Source organism: Lonchura striata, chromosome 4 (genome assembly GCF_050655825.1).
Source record: "Lonchura striata isolate lonStrDom1 chromosome 4, ASM5065582v1, whole genome shotgun sequence".
NCBI classification, from domain to species: Eukaryota; Metazoa; Chordata; class Aves; order Passeriformes; family Estrildidae; genus Lonchura; species Lonchura striata.
Window position 1 is genome coordinate 24,331,375 of NC_140706.1, and position 20,508 is coordinate 24,351,882.

The 20,508-nt window shown below is 35.0% G+C and overlaps 1 long non-coding RNA gene across 1 annotated transcript in view; it reads left to right on the top strand.

The window, feature by feature from the left end:
* The window catches only part of LOC110484981 (uncharacterized), a 65,638-nt gene extending 47,090 nt beyond the window's left edge, over positions 1-18,548 (top strand). Inside the window, exon 3 of the long non-coding RNA XR_002467854.3 lies at positions 12,261-18,548. This is a non-coding gene — a long non-coding RNA (uncharacterized LOC110484981). The remainder of the gene's footprint in view (positions 1-12,260) is intronic.
* The last annotated feature ends 1,960 nt before the right edge of the window (positions 18,549-20,508 follow it).

Consider the following 20,508-nt stretch of genomic DNA (forward strand, 5'->3'; position numbering starts at 1 on the left):
GGATTGTGCCACTATGGGCTTAAAGAGAATTTTGTTTAATCAGAAGATGGACAGTCAGGACTCTTTTCTTATTCAATATCTTTTTTCTATTCCTACACCACTTTTACCCCACAAATCTCTGGATATCAAGAACATTGTAAAGAAAAGGTTATTAGAAAAATGAGTCTTCTCATACTACTCAACACTATGCAAATGACATCCTTCATAAGTCTTCTCTTCTGTTTCTTCATAGAATCACAGAATGGCCTGAGCTGGAAGGGACCCTAAAGATAATGTAGCTCCAGACTCCCCAGCCATGGGCAGGGACACCTTTCACTAGAGCCGATTGCTCAGAGCCCCATCCAGCCTGGCCTTGAACACTTCCAGAGATGGGGTATCTTTCTTCTCTTTCCTTTTTATGTGAATAGCATTTACATGTAGCCTAACATGAACCTGCTGTGATGGTCAAGAGGTCATAGATACTTGTACAATAAAATCTGAACTCAGATTGGGAATGAAAAGGCATAATCACCTTGCAGGTGAAGGAACAAGTCCTGGAAGGGAACACAGCAGAAGTAAGGTGTTAACTTCCATGCCCTGTAGTGAATAGGTACCTTCTGCTGATAAAATCATCTCCTGCCCCTCAGAAACAAAATCTTTTCCCTGTCTGATGGTCAGCAATATTATTTCTCTCCTGGTTTGCAGTTTGTCCTTTTGCATTGTGGTGTTAAACATAAATTGCAACGAATCCACACAGATTATAGTGAACATCCCTCCATTTCAGTGAGCTAAATTCAGAGCTTTGAAGGAAGTTTCAGCTGCCAAGGTAATAGGCATAAGAGCAGTAAAAGTTTTGGAATTTAAAAAATAATTAGCTTGCTGCAAACCAACAAAATTAACCAAAGTGTTGGTTTGAGTGGGCCTGCTCAGTAAGCTCAGATATAACCATGAAAGCCTTAGCAATATGAGAAAATGCTTAGCATGTTTAGCATTTCAAATTTTTAATAAGTGATTTATCTTGAATGGTGAAATCAATGTTTTTGTAAAATAATATTGATTTTCAGTTAAGGTGTTGAAGGGATGTCATTTTGTGCTGTTTCAGTTTCTGCCTACACACTACACACTGGTCTCTGTAAGAGATTTTTAATTTTTCAGTAAGTTTTATGTGGTCATCTGGGATCAAATTATTCTTACCAAGAAATTTTGACAGAATGCAGATGGAAACAATCAGAAGAGATTTAAGAAGTAGGGCTGATAGTTCATCTTCTTCAACTTACTCCTCATATGCTACGAGGAGTAGGGAAAAAATAAAATCTCAGTGAAAGATCAAGATCAATAGGAGATTCAAATAGACTTTAAGAAATTTTGAAACATATCTGTCTGTAAATTGTTGTCTGATAATTTATCTTTTGCATTTTATATGACTCATAAACACCTTTTGAGTCTCAGATCTCAGATGAAAATTTACAGCATGATTGTGCATTCCAAAAAGACAGTATTAAAAACAACTGAAGAATTTCACAACTTTTCCCTTACTTATCTTTTAGCTGTTGTAGAATTTTTAACTTAGAAATTTCTTTAAACATAAAAAAATTTGCTTGAGCTCTTGTGATAAGGCAAAAATGGTAAGTGAAAAAGAATATGGGATCACTTAATAAATATTGCTATAACTAAGCTAAGAAGGTATTTAAATGTTCTTTTTGTGGAAATTATTTTTTTTCTGTATTTATATTCATGTCAGTAAGAACTTATGAATCAATTGAAATCTTCAGTTTCTGTTTGCATTCTTTAGTTTTCATTTAATAGTTTGCTTTTTAGTTTCATTTACCTGGGAAAGTTCCAATTGAAATAAATGTTGCCCAGGATATGTTTTTACTTTTGGAGAATAATTATGAGAATAATATACTTATTAAACATATAAGCTTGAAGAGAAAAAGGAATATTGGAGATATCAGTCTGAAAATTTTAAAAAATCAAACGTGATTGCTTACTATGGCACAGTTGAAAAGAAATGTGTCAAATGGTTATAACATGAAAGTCTCATTGTACTTAAGGGAATTTTTAAGGAGAAGAGTTAGGTACCAGTTCATGGCCTTGTTTTGGCTTGGTTTTTTCTGAACTCCTGTATACAATTTCTTACAATGTGCCAACAGTAAAAAAACAAAAGTCAAAGCTGCTTTTAAGGACATAGCTGAAGTTAAAACCAGATTTAATTAAATAAATGAAATTCATTAATTTACTATTTCAAGTGAAGGCAATGCATGTGGAGTTCCATCAAGGTTAATAAATTTATCTGTCTGAAGGGACACAACAAAATGGTGTGTACCAGATGAAGGTGTTGAAGTTTGTTTCTTATTGGTGAGTCAATAGAAGTCAAGGGATTTGTAAATAATTTAATCTCATTTTTGTAATAAAATGACATTATTGACATGTGTCAAGACACCCTATCTCACCAATTTTAGAAAATTGTTAAATATAATAATCACAAATAACTGTTTTATGATTAACAATGTATATTACAGAATTGCAACACAGGTCATTATTTGCCTGACCCTGTCTTTTATAACATTGTTCTCAGTTGATTGTCCTATTAGCAATTTTCAAGATGTGCATGCTGGGTGTATCCTACAGAATGTTTTAATGGCATTTGTTGAGCTTGCAGCCCTGATGGAAAACTTGCATAAAAATGGTTTCTTCACTTCTGAGAAAGTTATGTTTAACAATGCTGCAAATAAAGCTGATAAATTTTGATTTAAAACATTTGAGCTTCCCATTTGGGGTACAAACTTTTATAGGGCTTGATCTGGGGGGTAGGCTGGTGCCAGCTTTTCTTCTGTTGTCCTGCAAATAATGATCCAAATCCAGGCACTGAGGGGCTCCTCCCATGCCAGTAACTTTAACTTTCTAGGAGACATCCTCAAATACTGGAATTCAATCCAGTCTTAAACTCAAAACAAAGCAGTGTCTGCCATGACTTTGGCCTGTGTCAAACAAGGTCAGGGACCATGACCAAGGGTGTCTTGTTTGCTGCACCCTTTTGTGGGCTAACACACTTTAACAGCTTGGACACAAATGCTTCCATTCCAGTCTGGGCTCTGTCCACAATGTTTTCCATCAAGTTTAAAATTATTTTAGCCTTTATAAATTACACTTTATGAATGCTTGTACAGTTAAGCAGCCAGAAAATCAGACCTCACTAGGAAAACTTAAGCTTTTAATACCTCAAGTAATGAAAAATGTTTATGCGTGTGACTGGATTCAAACATTGTTGTGGGTAGATTAGACAAATATTACAAACCAAGCATTTGAAAAATAAAGTGTGCATGTTCAAAACCTTTAGCTACAGTGATTTGTCCAGGAACTATTGTTACCTTAGGCAGTGTCCTGTCACCCTAATCATGATGTTATAAGTTTATTTTTCTCTTTTCCTTTCAGAGCTTTTTTTCCCTCATTCCCCATTGAAAGTCTGCAAGAAAGGAGTCAGACATCAGTGTTTTGCACAGTACATTGACTGCTTTCCAGAGAGCAGCTGTCATTCTATGAGGCAGGGGAAAGAATGGCATGACACAGAGACATTTACTGAAAAAACAAAAGTTAAATTCTCCAAAGCTGTGCAACTTTTGCCTACAGGACATCATCTTAAAATAAAAAAATATTTTACAATTATACATAGCAAGAAAGATCACACCCTAAACAAAAACTTCCTCTCTTGGACCACCTTTAACTCATACTCCCTTGATTAGTTCTTCATTTTATATGTTCCTTAGATTTACAAGAGTTAAAAACACAGAGATTCTTAATTATAAGGGTTAGCATGAGAAATACATGCAATAATTTCTGTGTCTGTGTGTGTTTATATGGCACGTCTAGTCAGTGGTAAGGAAGACATAACATGGAGTTTTTGGAACTGTACCTAAACTTTTATGTTTCTTTCATTGTTTTCCTCCATACACAATGAACTGAGTGATGTTTTTCCTGAGCTTGGCACTTCAATACCAAGAAAATAAGCAAGTGGTCAAACATATTTTAGAAGGGAGAGATGTAACTGTTTAATTGTAGCTTACTGAACACATATATGTGCAAAAAAGAGATTATTATTAGTGATATATAACCTTTTTAAGAAAATTGTGTTTTATTACAGAAATTTCAGTCAAAGTCCATGGTATTTAAGTGTAAATTGTAGTCACTCCACTTTCTTATCTTCTAGTTCCAATATATGCTTGGGTTTTTTAAACTGTCCCAGTTCTCCCTCTGCTGCAGAGAAAGGGGTGGAAAATTTAGACTCAAATTCAGCCAACTGTTTAATGCTGATTTACATTGACTGAGTTACTCTTTACCTAAGCAAGATGCTTTTAATTAGTCTTTTAATGCAGTTAAATTGCTCCTGTTTTGGACTTACTGCAGTGTACCAGATTGATCAGCATATTTTATTTTTATGTACCGTGAAAAAAAAAAAAATATAGGTAGAGCTCATATGATCTGATTTGAGTTCCTGAGAGTCTGAAACTCAGTGCGAATCTGTAAAACCTGTTTGTATGGAATATTTTGTGCTTACTTCCACTCTGGAAATGTCATTTATTTCCATGTAAAAGTATTCCTCCTAACAATAACATAAAACACTGGCTGTGCTTGACATGATAGTAAGTGAGAGAATAAATTAGTTTGCCTTTGGGAATTCCAGGTGTTTTCTGAGTATTGGGATTGAATATAATATTTTTATCAGAACACACAAATAAACTTACATTTTCTTACTGAATTGCTCTTAATTTACTGGCAGTAAAATTAGCAGAGGGGTAATTTCCTTTAGCTATTCTTAAAAATGCAACTAAAGGTGTTACTATGAAACTAAACGTGTTTACACAGATTGTAAATAAACTGTAGCTCAGTCAGACCTACAGTTAAGTTTACATTATCTTTTAAAAGATATTATCAAAATATTTTAAATTGGAAAGGTCAAATCAGGGTGTACTGTGAAATGGATAATGACTAGACATTTAGTGACAATTTGCAAAAAAGATATTAGGGAATGGTCATAGAGTTGAAAAGGACCAAGGAACGAGGATAAACTGACAGTAAATGACAGTGCAGGTGCTTTGTCCAACTCAGGTTTAAACAGAACTAGTGCAGAAAGCTGCAGGGATGCCTAAGCCAGGCTACTTTTGCTGCTTCCAGGTGTGTGCATGTGAACTTTTTTATGAGAAAGGGTCAAACTTTCAAGCCACACAACTCTCTTGTGTCTGGAAAGTTCACTTCTCACTGACCATCTTGTAAGTCTAATGTTTTTTTATGCTTGATTTGATATTGCTTGCAACAGCTGCAATATCTGAGCACCAGATCACCAACAAAGCATCCTTAGAAGTCTTGATGGAGTCTCTGATGTGATAAAATCCAAAGTGTCAGAACTTTGACTAGCTGCAAGAAATGCTGAGAAAACTCGGGCAACCTATGAAGGCATTGATGGCTGTTCAATGAAAGACTCCTAAGTCTGAACAGAAAGGCAATTTGTGGACTGAACTTGAAAATTATTTATTCTGTGCATTACATTGTAGCAAAATTCAGGGGATCTTTGTACATATCTCTGTTAAAGTTGAACCAGGAAATCTTAGACTTCCATTGTGCACCCTGCAGAAGCATCACTGTGTCTCACTGGCAGAAAGATAAAGAATTACCATAAATTTCGTGACTGATTACCTGTCTGGAGGATTATAAAAATGCTTGTTTGTCATCCACCTGAGTGTGGGTTTTTGTATTCCTTCTGCATTATTCCTAGTTTAAAGCTCTCTTCACCAGGCTGGCCAGCTTGTTGGCAAAGATGCTTTTCTCCCACGCAGCTGGGTGAATGCTGTCTCTCCCTTTTAGGCCTTGATCTGCAGGGGTTGTAAGAATCAAATCCCTGTTGTTGACATGATACACAGCTGGGTGCTGACCCAAGGGATCTTCCTGTACTGTGAATATTCATGAATGTTTTGTTCATTCCTTTTGCTGATAGGAAAAAAATAATTGTTCTGAAATCAAGAACTGTGTCTCAAGAGACTTACTCAGCTGCCATGAGTTTGTAAGAAAGTCATTAAGGTGTTGTTAAAATTTTGTTTTGTCATTTCTGAGACATGAGAGAGTGTCTGGACCACATTTAGAAGTTTTCTTGGGCCTCAAAGACTAAATACTTCCAAGATATTTTAAAAATGCAAACTGTAGCACACAGCTTTGTATCATTGATGTATTGAGGGAAAAGGCAAAGAATCCTCAGTCATAGAGTCTGTCAACCAGCTTTTGATTTCCAGCATGCTACATTTCTATACCAACAGTAGTGAGCATAAGATTTGTACTTTCCCCCAATTCAAGGGTATTATGGAGCAAGTTGTTTTCTTGTTGTGAGGACTTTGATGGTTTTTCAGTGAAACAGTTGTGCAGACTGAGGATACTTTCATTGTTGTCAGGTATTCATAAGTTTTAAAGTCTTTATACTGTGGAGTGATGAGGTGGAGTAATGTCATCCTTTCACTTCTTCGTTTGCATCATTAATTCCTGCTTTTGTTTTTTGAATTCTTCCTGATTTTTAAAACAGTAAACAACTGTTTCTTTTACTTCTTCCAGTTTTAAAAAAAAAATTATTGAGCTGGAGAAGGACCACTGTTGGGATCTCCACTTCCATCACACTTGTGATAGCTAGACATAGGTAAGATCTATTGTGATTGGACTGTGAACTTTTGATCTAAAGTATCCATAAAGTACCCAGTATTTTTACAGGTGTAATACAACTACATCTTGAATGACAGCTTCACAAAAAAATCAAGAATTGGAGGACAATAAACATAACCTGTCCAGAGGGTTTTACCCCACAAAATACGATATTTACATATGTAGAGAACATGAAGAAAGCCTGTGCTATTCTGCCTGATGCTAATAATAAATTACATGCATTTCCTTTCTAAAAACATACTGAATCTTGCAAGAAACTTGGCTATTTGGAGTATGTTAAACATCTTATATAAATAAAATATCTTATAACATCTTATATATATAAAATATATTTGCTTATTTTAACTGAGAGAAGCTGGGTGTTAAATTATTAAGTAATAATTAATTTTAAATTATATCAATTTTCTCAGAAACAGGTGAAAATAAATCATGACTTCCTGTTTTAGTCTTTTCTTTTGACATGAGCATAAAAAAGGGAAATGAAGTAAATTGGGAAGTAAATGCAGTAAAAAGTGAAATAACTCTACTACCACAGCATAATCAAATTCTGTCTGAGATCTGAGATGGCCATCTGGTTTTGGGTAATAGGGGACAAAGGCAGAAAATCTATGAAGGCAGTAAGAATGAGAGCATATTTAAAAAAAAAAGGAAAACATCAGTACAATACATGCAGACAACATAAAATGACAAGATCACCTATCTGTATCTGAAATTGCTAAAATTTCATGAAGATGCTTAAGATTCAGAAAATACTCTGTCTTTTTATGAAAGAAAATATTTTCCACATAGATCTGGATTTGCCTTGAAAGTTGCTGAAAAGTTAACTTTCCTAGAAGAAAAAATATTTTCTTTATTTTTCTTTATTATGTTACCTAAAAACAATGTATAAGATAGCTTGAGATAAAGCGTTAATGATTTTATAATTAAAAAGGCAGAATATGTCTATATGAGCCATTTAGAGCAGCAATTTTAAATTTTATATTTATTTGTGTAACTATAAAAACAAGTCAGTGTTTCACATTAGATGTTTTGCTAGCAATGGAGAATAGTTATTCTTCAAAATAAATGTTTCTTTCTGCTTTCCCAAATTGGTCTATAAGCTAAAATGTACATGATAGGTGCAGAATTGCTTCTTCCAAAATCCCAAGATTATTCCATATTTATCAAAAGGATTGTGCAAGAAAAGTGGCAGTTGATAGAAAAATAGCCCAGAACACAATAAAAGATTTGAGGGAAACCATCTCCAGCATTTCAGATACTGACTCTAATTGCTGGAGGCTGAGAAAACAGAAACTGTTGAATTTCAACAGATAAAGACAAACAGTGATGAATAAAACAAAATATTATTTTCTCACCTATTTTTTTTCACTTAAGAGCATGTGACAGCCACAATTTATCTTGTGTAAAATATTTGGCATCTGGTAACAGCCATGCTAACAGATGGAATTTTGGTGTTATGTGTATTCTTTTTTATGCATGAGAATTGGGAAGACTGGATGAAGGATTACCAGAATGTGAAGATATTACCTGACTTGCAGCAGAAAAGGGGTTATTCTCACCTCCAGTTCCCTTTCCTTTCTAAGTTTGCTTGTGAAAAAGATGGAATTTGAGGTTTGGGAGGCATCAAGGCAAGGCTGCATGCTAAATGTTACAGAGAAGGCTTAAAAGCAGTAGCTCAGAGAAATTCCTAGTGCCTTATCTTCACTCTTATTTTGATTTCCAGGTATTAGTATATGCCTTGACAAAACATACAGCTGGCTGAATGTATTTTTTTTCTGGTGAAAAAACTTTAGCTGACCTATGTTGACACTAACTGCATTTTTTTTTTTTTTAATATTACATACTTTTCTATACCTCAGACAAGCAGGAAGTAACTCAAGATTTGCAGTCATCTGAAGGAGCATGTTTGTGTTGGGAAGGCCTATCTGAGGTCACCTGTGGCTGTTAAACACCAGAGAAGAGAGATTTCACTTGCCATTCCCCAGCTGAATCTGTTTTAATAATATTTATTATTAAAGACATCCATTTTACCTTCCAAAATCTATAAAAAGAGAGACAGGCAATGAAGGTCATTTTAGACATCTGTAAGCAGAAATGGCTATTGTCTATGGCTTGTGTTATTGTCTGACTTACATAAAAAAGCAGGTCTTGGATTTACTGACCTGCATTGTTTTGCAGACTACCTTATAGTCATTTATGCTTTTGTCCCTCTGATTTTTTTTCTCTGTCATAGATGAATTAAAAATGCATAACCAACTGCCACTGACATCCCTGTACTGACATGTACAACTTTTTATTACAATTAGTGATGAGAAGCTGCATGGAAATAAGTCCCAATCTCAGCGGATTCCTGGTAGAAAAGAAAAGCTATGGCTTGACAGACTAGGGACTTTAAAAAAGAAATCCTTGCCTAGATGATGCTGAGGAGGCAGTGCAAGAAATGCAGAAGACAGAAAGCTGAAGCAGTAATGGTCAGCATGAAGCTCAGTGAAGTAGATTGTGAGACTCCTTTTAGACAGCACAGGAAGACCGAAGCTGTTGAGTGCTGTCAGGACAAGAAAATTACTTCAGAAAGTACCTTTAGCAGGTTAAAATAGAAAAACATAGTAGTATTTGGAAATGTTATGAAGGAAGAAACCTTCAGGTTTAGTCAGACCTGTGGCTGTGAATTCAGAGGCTGAATGGGTTTTCTTTGAGTAGGAGGCTGTGTGACTAGCTGGTGGTTTCAATGACTGGGATCAGCAGGAATGCAAAATCTGAAGCAGAGTGACTACCAGACCCCTGGGACACAGTGTAGAGAACCCTTTCAGCCATTGAAACCAGATGATTTTTTAAATTTATCCTTTACTAAATTATGTTTTCTTTACTCTGACCAGCAAGTTGGGTAGTGCAAGAGAAACTGTATTTCTATGCTCCAAGAAGGTAAGTGTGTAAAATACCAAAATTAAATAAAATCCTGGAAACTAACTTGAAATTCAGCATAGTTTTACTTTTGGTTTATGCCTATCATAGCCACAATCTGAAGAGGCACAGTGCCTGATTGTACATAGGACCAACAACATTCTGCATCAAAATGTGAGTGTGCCCAAATGAACCAAAAACCCTGTGGCTTGGAAAGAAAATGTTCTCATTACTTTTTCATCTTTTATATATATATATATATATATATATATATATATATATATATATATTATCCTGTTTTCTTTATTCTCATTCAAATGGGGTAGTTCTTGATTTGTTGTAAGATAACACACAATATGATAATGGTAGAACAGCTATCATGGGGAACAGATCAGTAAATGGCTTTTCCAGATGACAAATGATGCTCCACTTGTGATTCATCTAAGAATATGTGCGCTTACTGTGTTAGTATCAACATTTTAATGCTGTATGTACACACATATCTAGGAAAAGGTTGAACTGTGACACAGATTCCAGATTTTCATTCTGTACAAGGCATCCTCTTATTTATTGGCACAATATACTGGGCTTCCAGGTGATCTCCTTCAAGTATTTTCAATAAATGGGAAATGGGAAGGGAGGGTAACACCTAGGCAGGAACAAATAAACAGAGAATAGCATCTGTCAACTGCTGGAAGAGAAGGTGGAACACAATAGTTCAAGTGCAAGTGACTCCAAAGCTTTTTGAACTGCCATGTTTGGAACATGAATTTCTGGTTATTGTGAGAAGAGGCTATAAGAGCTCACTGAAGTGTCTGAGTAGAAAGCAGGAGAAACATTAAAGAATTTGTGCACTTTACCTGACTGAAAGAAGCTTGCTCTTTGCTTCAGATCTACCAAGCTCATCCTGGTTTGGTTTTCTTTTTCATTTTTGCTGAAGACACTGCCACCTTTGTTATCTTCTGATTATATATATGTTGATACTGAAATGAAGTGAAAAAAAAGGAGGTTTTGGAGTCTGGGTAGAGACAGTATGTCAAAATGTGTGATCTGAATAATTAATTCTCAGTGTTGTTATGTATTAGAAACTTAAAGGGGAAAAAGCTCCAAATATGTGTACTGGGTGAATCAAAGTATTTGGCTTTCAACTTGTCTTGGCCCCTTCAAGATTTATTTAGATTGTATAGAGTCTGATTTAGAATTATGACAAAATGCCATGTTAGAGTGTGAACCCTTTCTCTGGGAGATGCTCTGGAGTCTGCCATGTGTCTACATTTGTGTATGAAATTTTGGTTAAAGAGAGCAAAATCAGAATGGCTGTAGGCTTGAACACAGGATCAGATCCTACTTGGATAATGCATAATACAGAGGAAGCATAAGTTGACTGGCTTTAATTCCACAAGAAGACAGTTCTTTTTGTCCGTCTGTTTTCAAGGACAGTCTAGTTTAATGTTTTAGAAGCATTAAAGGAGGTAAAGAAATCTGCTGTAGGTTTCCTTTACTGATTTCTTTCTGACAGTTTAATCCAAGAAAATCTATCAGGTTCAAGGCAAGAATTCTTCCATGTGCCAAGTGAAGCTGATGGAAGTTAATCTGATTGACTACAGACAGGTATCCTCCCAAAAAATGGATGCTTCTTTTCACAATGACTGTGGACAGTCAGAGGTGCATACATGTTTCATATTTTTAATATTTCTCTGTCTGTCCATAATAGAAAGAAGATACTTGTTATTGAGGCATGAAGTTTCAGGTTCCTAAACAAAAGTATTAATGTCTTGACAACACACTTTTGCTTCTAAGTTAGTTAATTTATGATATAGACCCACATTTTGTTCAAAGGCCTAAAGGAAACTAAAAGTGACCAGTGTCTTTGCAGTAACAGCTTTTCACTATAAAATGCAGACAAGTATAAATCCCTATTAAAATTTAATGCTATGCTTTAGATAGATTTTTCCCCCTTATGTTCTAATTGCTATAATTTGAAAGTACCTTATACTGGTGTAATAGAATTAATGTGAATGTAAGGTCTAATGCCCTCTCTCAATCCCATTAGACAGCTTTACGTGCTTTTGTAGGCAGGCGTGAGATCAGCGCTGCCCCTTCAGGGATGCAGGATGGAGCCTGTCCAGCCTTGCTGGCAGCCTGTACCACCTTGGGCAGCATTAGGGGAAAGGCAGCCTCCCCTTAATGACCTTTCTATTTCCAGTCACTTCTATTAAATCTACCCCTTTCATTGTCATAGGTTTTTAGTAACTCACAGCAAGTGCATTAACAGTGCTTTTCGGGTTACTGGTGAAGGTTATCCCTGCTTTATAGAGGAAGACCAGAGCTTAAGTGATTTCATGAAGGTCACAGTATGTATGATCAGGAAAAGTGGTGGTTTTGTTTCTGTCTCAGCTTTCTCCCTTGCATTAAAGGTAAAGTTCATGTGAACCTTTTCCTTTCACAGTGCTATGATTGGGGAATAAGTGTGTTACTCAGTGGTGTTGATCTGACATCTTGATAAAGAGCTTGTTGCAGAAAACACCTGTAAGGGTAAAAAACAGACTTGAAAGAGCACTTCAGCAGACAGTTCAGAAGTCAGCTGAACACCTGCAACTCTCCCTTATAATCAATACTTCAAAACATTTAGTTAGAGGAGATTATGTCTGTAGTTTCTACATTTGTCTTTCCCTTGCCAGCTGCAGAAAGAAGTACGGTTTTTTTGCCACCATATAAGCTCTGATCAACAATAACTTGGTTTTCCTTCATCATGCCTCTCTGTACTTGGATGCTCTGGAAAGAGGTACGACCAATGTTTAACTTTCTGTCATAATTTGATATGGATGGAGAAGGAAGGTTGATCTAAGCTTTACCTATGTTCTCTCTCTTTTTCTTCAGTGGTGTGTCTAGTTACAAATTAGGAGACCATATTGAAATTTTTGCTTTGCAGACCTCTGATTTTTTTTGACATAAGGTTGATTTTTCATTGTATATTTCTAAGTTATGTAATTTAGAAATTGTGAACATTTAGTTCTGCTAAATTTGTTTATAACTAAATCAAACAAGGTAAGTAATTGACTTAGAAAAGTTTAATTGTAGAATGCTGAAATACACACTATTAGGCCTTTACTATGGTGAAATAAAATTTGGCTATAGCCTAAGCAACTACATTTCTTTTTTTTTTTTGAAGTCTGTGTCACATGCCTGAAAATAATTTGCAACTGTTTATAGCACTTATAAGATAGCTGGTTTATGTGCTTTTAAATATACTGCTATTGATTACTATTTTTATTAAAAATCTAGCAGAAAAGGAGAAAAAAAATAGTTAAAACTTCATTTTTTCCTCATAAAAGCCCCTCATCATTTACAGAATACCTAAAATGTCCAGAAGAAAATGAATGAATTAAAGATGATATTTATTTTAATGAAGACTATTAATTTGATTTCAGTCCTATTACCTTAGAAAATTGGCAACAAGACAGTTAATAAATGCTTTTATTGACCAATATACTTCAAGAAGACAGCAAGAGGCAGGAGCTTTATTTACATGTATAAAATTATAGGATTTAGATTTAACAATTTAACAAATAAAATGAAGTATCTGGCCTGGCTTAACCTGAAATGTTATCATGTTTTATAGAAGTCAACACAAATTTTTTTTTCTGCTAGGAACAAATATTTCCTTACAATGTTTGAAAAAGTTCCTGCTTTTACCCTTAAAACTTCAGTTTTAAAAAATAAAATAAATGCTTGATCATTAAATGAAATTACCAGTTAAGAAATGAAAAGTCAAAATAATGTGAAAACCAATAAAAATAGTATGCTTTTACTTTGTTATTTCTTAATTTTATATTTTTCCTTTATTCAATAGAATCTGATTTTTTAAACAATTTTAGAAACTATATTTTAGGTCACATTTTCCAGCTGCCAAAACTGATATTCTGCATGTAAATCTGCTCTCCCCTCTCCTTTGCTTCCCAGCAACATGTGCTGTTACGGTACTACTTTTTTTCATATGTTTAGAAACCAGTGGACAAAATGTACAAAGAGAAACTTAAAGGAATTGAGTGCTGACTGGGGGAAACTTGCCATGAGACTCTTGCCATGCATCTCATGGAATGGGACAGATAACTGTGTTTCAAGCTAAGCTACCTCTGAGGGAAAAAGAAATTTAAAAAGTCTGCAGGAACCAACTTTCTTTCAGGAAAAGGCAATTTGATTAAACAAGCATCTGGGACTACAAAATAATAAAACTAGACACTTCAGATCTCAGTAGTAAAGCTGCATTTTTTTTTCAGACATAATACCAGAGTACAGTAGCAGTGAAAGAGCTGCTGCAGCTTGAAGAAGAGTTCCAAGGAGTGCTCTCAGCACTGTTCTGTCTGCAAAAGGCAAATACAATCCTCTTCACTTACATGTGTAGTTTACTCAGAACAGCTGCTCCACAGTGCTGTGTGGCTGGTTGGTGACAGCTCTCTTCAAAATTTATCTTAAACGTTAAATGTTTGCACTGATTGCAGTTAGAGTTTGTCTAGCTTTCATGCTTCTGGATCAAATGATTTTCCAAGTATTCAAAACCCTTTCCATCAAAGTTCATTTCAACAAAATGATGTTCAAGATTTTGGACACACTCAAGCATACACTCATACCTATCCAGTCACCTTGCTGTGCTAATGATACATTAGACTCCAAACCTGAATATTCTAGTCCTAAAACACTATTCTATGCCAGTTTAATGGTAAAAGTTTTCTGTCTGAGTAAGTAAAATAAGTCACACAATACATTGCCACTTTGAAATATTAATAAAAGAGATAGAGTACTTAATAACATTTGTTTTCTTTGATCATTTTCTTCCTCTGAAGAGAAAAGATAAAAAATTTCATCTTCTGGCCATGTTCTTGTTCCAATTCCATGAGTTTTACATTGCTTAAAAATGGAGTTATGTTCTGAATTCCATGAGGGATGCAAGCATAGCTGCAGGTTCTAACATCGTACCAGATAAAAATGATGAGCAATTGGGAGGATAGTACCATAAGGAGAAGAAAGTTTAAAAATCTTGGAGTTTACACTTGCAAGTTCCACAGTTTTCCTTCTGTAGATATTATCAGACACCAAACTGAGAATTAAAAAAATGGAACTTTCAAAACTCCCCCCCAAAAAAATAACCCTACACGAATGTACCACTTCTATTCCTAAGAAACTATTATATTATTATTGCAGTAAGATAAAACATTGTCATTTTAATACCTTTTTTGGCTCTTTGGCCAGTAACTGCATATTTTGAATTTTAGTATAAAATTCTAAAAAGTTAACATCAAATTATGACTGCTCTTGGGCTTCTTTTTTCCTCATTTATCCATTAATTTTTCCTCTGTGAATGTGCCTACGTAACTTCCAACATGACCAGTGGAGAAGGAGGTCTCTCCCTTCAGGGAGGCATCTGCTGATGAGCAGGAGATTGTGCCATCGAGTCTGGGCAGACCAGCTGACCAGCTGTCTTCTTCCCAAGAACTATGTTATCAGCTCTGTGGATTTGATTTCTGCAGAGCAGCTGTGGCTGAGTGATGTGTTCATGTAGAAACACATCTGGAAGGCTTTTTGTACACTTGTATATAGGGGCCTACACCAGGGACATCTCAAGGAATCTTCATTGTGTGGGTTTTACAATTCCTATGGCAAATGAACTTTTTACTGTTTGGTAAGTAGGAGAAGATTATATTTAATTGAGGGAATCTAGCTGAATGTTATGCAAAGCTAATCTTATCTTTTTCCACTTAGTATGTAGGTTAAAAGCTTGAGTATGTGACTGACTGTAAAATAACCCATCAAGATCATTGCTTGAACTGGCCCATGGGAAGAGATACTGCCTCTGGTTACTTAGGCTCCTTTCTGTTACTAGGTTTTTTTATGTCACCCAACATCTTTTTGACGTCACCTGTGCCTTTTTCTATTAATAGATAAAATGCCATTCAAGTCACACATAGTCATGCGATATTAGCAGAAATCAAAGCTGTCAAACCCACAGAATATATTAATCTCTGATTTGTTTGAGACACCCCTGAAAAAAGGGTCTCAGAAAGAGGTACTGACAATAATACCTACAGATGACAGGTCTCTGATCTTTCATTGGACAATGGCATTAATGTATGTATGTGTAGTGCCATTCTGCTATGTCCACTAACCCTTTTTAGGAAATCCAGTGCCTAGCGATGCACCCCTATCCATACTCTTGCTTGGCTTTTTAGCTATTGTAAAGACTAAAGCTTGGCTGATTTCATCCATTCATCTTAATCCACAACATTTCCCATCTGTGCCGTGCAATATGCAGAGAACTTCCCTAACACTCAGTGCCTTACCTGCTCTGCAGTCATATATCCAGAGTACTGAACAATTACATTCTCTCTAGACAAAGGTGACTTGATGTATACTAAGCAGAAGGTTGCACTCCCAGACTTTATTGACTTTTTTATTAAGATGTGATGCCTAATGAAATGGTAGGGAGTTTGGCTTTAGTAGGCTTTTTTTTACTGTTCAATTTCTCTTTTTTAAATTTTGCATAATGAATATTAATCTTCTAACTTAATTGGCTTCATTGATTTTTACGTTATTATTTAAAACATTTGCATGAGTAAATAACAAGTATTTTAAATCTTTTGCTTCTGAATAGGAGTTGTAATAAAGAAGCACACAATGAAAAACAGTGCTTAATAAAAGGAAAATAACTCAAGCTCAACAAACTTATGTTTGTGAAAAATTAAAATCTGAGCACTGGTTGTGTATTTCAGCAAGGTGGGATATGATCAGCAGTCAGCACTTGTTTAAAGGCAGTCAGAATGGAATTCTTGTTCTTTTCTAGTCTGACACTTGCTTAATTCCCATCGCCATGAGTACAAATATTAGTGCTTATTTTTTTTACTGCAGGCTGATGTCTACCTAACTCTGGCTCCCTTATCACACAGTTCTGAGATCCATGGTAATACACCTCTGATTTTTTCTTTCCTGTGAAATCAGGAGTCACCCCGGTGTTAGCTGAGCAGTATCATGTCCCAGAACAAATCTCTAGAACTAGTAAGAAGGAAACACTCCTGAATTACCCATCCATAGCTTAAACTTTTTTTTTTTTTTTGAAAATGAGGGACAAACAAGGCATTGTATAATTCTTTTTTAATAAATGATTTAGTAAAATTTTCATTCATGGCAGACTATTAAAATTATTTTAGCATCTTTTTATTTTCCCTCTAAGCCATTATTTAAAACTTTAAAATGTTCTTATGTTTGTAAAATTGCATACTACATTAATCTGTCCTAAAAATGCTGAAGTTTAGTATTGCAATTATATAGTTAGGGTAATTAAATATTTTAATTTCTTACAGTGCATTCACAGCACGTGGTTCAGAAAACAAGAAATAGTACAGAGACTTTAGATAACTTCTTTCATTACCAGGCAAAACCTTCTTGAAACGGTGCCTTTCTGACTTTGTGCTGGGATGTTAGCAGAAGGTTATCTTCATAGGCAGAAGCAAGCAGGCAGCAGCACAGGGCAGACAAAATTGCTGTTCCTCACAGAAAGAGCTGTAAGCTGAGCCCTAAGTGAGCTACACAGAGCTCTGTCAAATGTAGGCAGTGAGGATCTGGCCAATTCCAGTCTTTAGAAATACAAGGAATAAGAAGAGAATGCCACAGGAACAAAATCATAATGACAGAGTCTTCACTGCCCTGAATCATGTATCCACACAAGTTTGCAGTTTTTATCTTGAGAATCCTCAAAACCCACAAATGTGCATTTGAGAATAAAATTACTTGCATCAAAGTAGCAGAGAAACTTCCAAAGATAAAGATTGCATTATTATTCTTACTAAGCACAAAGAAATGTATTGACAATCAGATGACCATATATTTCTTGAGATGTACTGTCTCACATTTCCTTTAGTGAATACTTTGATGGAAAGTATTAAGGAGTACCTAAAAATTTTTTTCAATATTTTGATTTTTATTCTGAAATTAATAGTTAGGATTGTTGACACAAAATTTTTTGCAACAAAGTTCATCTTAACAAGCAGACATTTCAAAAGGTGTGTAACATTTCCTATTAAAAATGCCTGTGTGCACTTCTGTGTACTGTTTGTTACTGTTTGATACTTTCCTCATCCTTAATGCAGTTCACTTATCTCACTCCAGCAATTTTCCCTCTAGCTCTGACCTTGCAGGCCACATCTGCACTGCTCCTGCTAATCTGTCAACAGGGAATCTGAAACACACCTGCTAAATTCTGGGAAAGCTCTGGCCATGTGTCCAGCACCAGAAGTGTTTAGAAAAGTTTTTGTAAAATTTCAGAATAGTCTTTCAGTTAAGACAAAAGTCACAAATAAAATAATACTCAAATCAGATCCATGTAAACTTTATTAGGATTCTTTTTGCTCTTTTTTGTAACTATGGGACATCTTTCAGGTATGATCTCTCAGTTCACACTAGAAATCGCTTTCCTGAAACAAATTTTCATTAAGATTGAAACTAAACCACATGAAGTTTTCCTTTAAACAATGACAAAGTGTTTTTCCCTTATTTCAGTAATGTTTTATCCAGATTTTTTGAACTTAAACCAAATCCTTCACAGCATAGCAGGAATATAGAGTATACAAGTGTAATACTAAGACCATAAATAATTTTAATAATTTCATCAAACCCCATTTGAAAACAAGTTAGGTTTCCTATTTCATTTATAAGGTGGTATGGAACCTCTTGCAAAAAACATTAGAACACTTTCTGTTCCTAAACTGAAAAATTTATAACCAAATATATGTATCTGCTTCAGTCTACAAAATTGCTCTGAACAAAAGCCTAAAAAAGGTACCACTGTCTTTTTCTATGAATCTAAACTCAAATTCCATTTTTAAGAAACATCTTACTCTGAATATAAATCCATTATCTTTGAATATAATGAAAGTTTTCCAGTGTTTTTTCAGGAGCATGCACCTAGATATAAGATTTTCTTTTTTCTCAAACGGAATTCAATCCACAGAAAGTATAAAATTCATTCCTTTCTTTTCAGTCTACCGTGACAGCCAATTCCATTCCTGATCAGAGTGATTGAACCAGATCATGTCCAGAGACCCTTTCCAACCTCAACCCTTCTGTGATTTTGTGCCTAAAAGGCTTCACAAAATTGCTGCTGAATAATCTCCTGTCCAAATCTAAAACCAAGTAACTAACCAAAAATGAATTCAGAAGAGTGATCTATACTTTCAAAAGTAACACCTACTAAGTCCGGTCTGAAAGCTCAGTTTCTTCTCCAGAGCAGTTTTATATTTTTCTTTTCATTCCCTTTTCACTTTATTTGTAATAACCAATGTATCTGCCTTTGCATTGACTAATTCAAAGTTCTCATTAATTCTGCCCAAAGAGGTTTTAAAATATCTGTCCTGGGAATTATTCAGAACTTGACAGAATATGACCCTGAGGAATGTGGTAAAACTTTGAAGTTGAAATTGACTTTGGGAATGCTTTGGCAAGGGAGTTGGACTCATGGGGATTCCTTCCAACTTGAATTCCTTTAGCTTTTTTTTTTTTCCTTTCAGTTTTTAACTGAACACTAGTATGACAGTAGAAATAATGAGACATTCTTTGGTACATCCCTTTCTCAACCACAATCACTAACAAAAAGAATCAGATATTTGTCTCCTCAGCAAAACCAATCCTCTCAAAATGCTAACAGCTTAAAAGAGACAATTATGTGTCTAAATTAAGGTATTGTACTATTCCTTACTTTTCTACATTTTATAATATGTGTAACTAGTGATTGTAACTGATTATTATGGTGGGGCTTAAATGAAATAAGTTTTAATGTCCCTTTCAAACCAAACCATTTTTTGATTCTGTGATTCTATGACTCTATTCAAAGGTGTAGGTATGTACTGTAGTTGAGCAATTTCCACTTGTTAGGTATGTTCATTTTATTTAAAGTAATTTTTAGTTCAAATGAATGAAAAATGTTTTATTTTGTGTTAAGAAAAATCAAGGCCACCTGTGCAATTATTGGTCCAAGTTATTTTCAAAAACTGTTTCAAAGAGTAAATGATAGACTAATTAGAAATAGATTACATCTTTCTTTTTCTTTACAGGATCATATAAGCCATGTTGGCTCAAAGTGGTATGAAAGAGACCTGGGACTTCCCACCTTCAGTTTAGCTGCATAAATCTTAGATCAGCCAGGAGTTCTTGGAGTATGTCTGCTCTCTGCTCTCTTCTTGTCTTTTCCTTATGTCCGAATAGTAATGAGGAGGACAGCACAATCCTCAGCTCATACAGCCAGATGAGAATTCTCCTTCTGCATAGGAAATGGTAGTTGAACAAAAGCAGAAAAAACCTTCAAAGTCCTTGATGGCCCCTTATACATGAGGATGTTGTTATACATCATTCAATAAAGTAGAATTTAATAATTAAATACATACATTTTTGCTATTCAGTCACTGAGGTGTGAAAAAATTTCTAGGCAGTTTATGTCCAGAAAAAAGAACATTGCAACAAAATATGCAATATGCACACAGGTTCACTTTTATGCTTGGATCTTCACCACAAAATTGTGAGGAAGGTTTCTGACTGAAACATTAATTAAAATGTTTTTTGAACCACTCTAAAGACAACCCTGAATAGATTATGGCATACACTGACTTGAAAAATACAGTAAAAATTAATTTGTGTACTTGTGTGTGCCTGGGAGAGGAAGGGGTCAAACCAATTTGAAATGTGTAGAGCATGAAGTCTAAATTATGTAAGCTTTACAATGCATAAAAGCTATGCAGTCTGATGCACACACCTGCTGAAAGAAGGTGGGAAAGAGATAAAAACATTGCTTCACTTTTTTTCTTGCAGACTTTTCAATGTTTTTAAAATTCTCCAAGTCCTTTAAGCTATTTCAGAGTTAACAAATGTAGTCTAGAAAAATGGTTA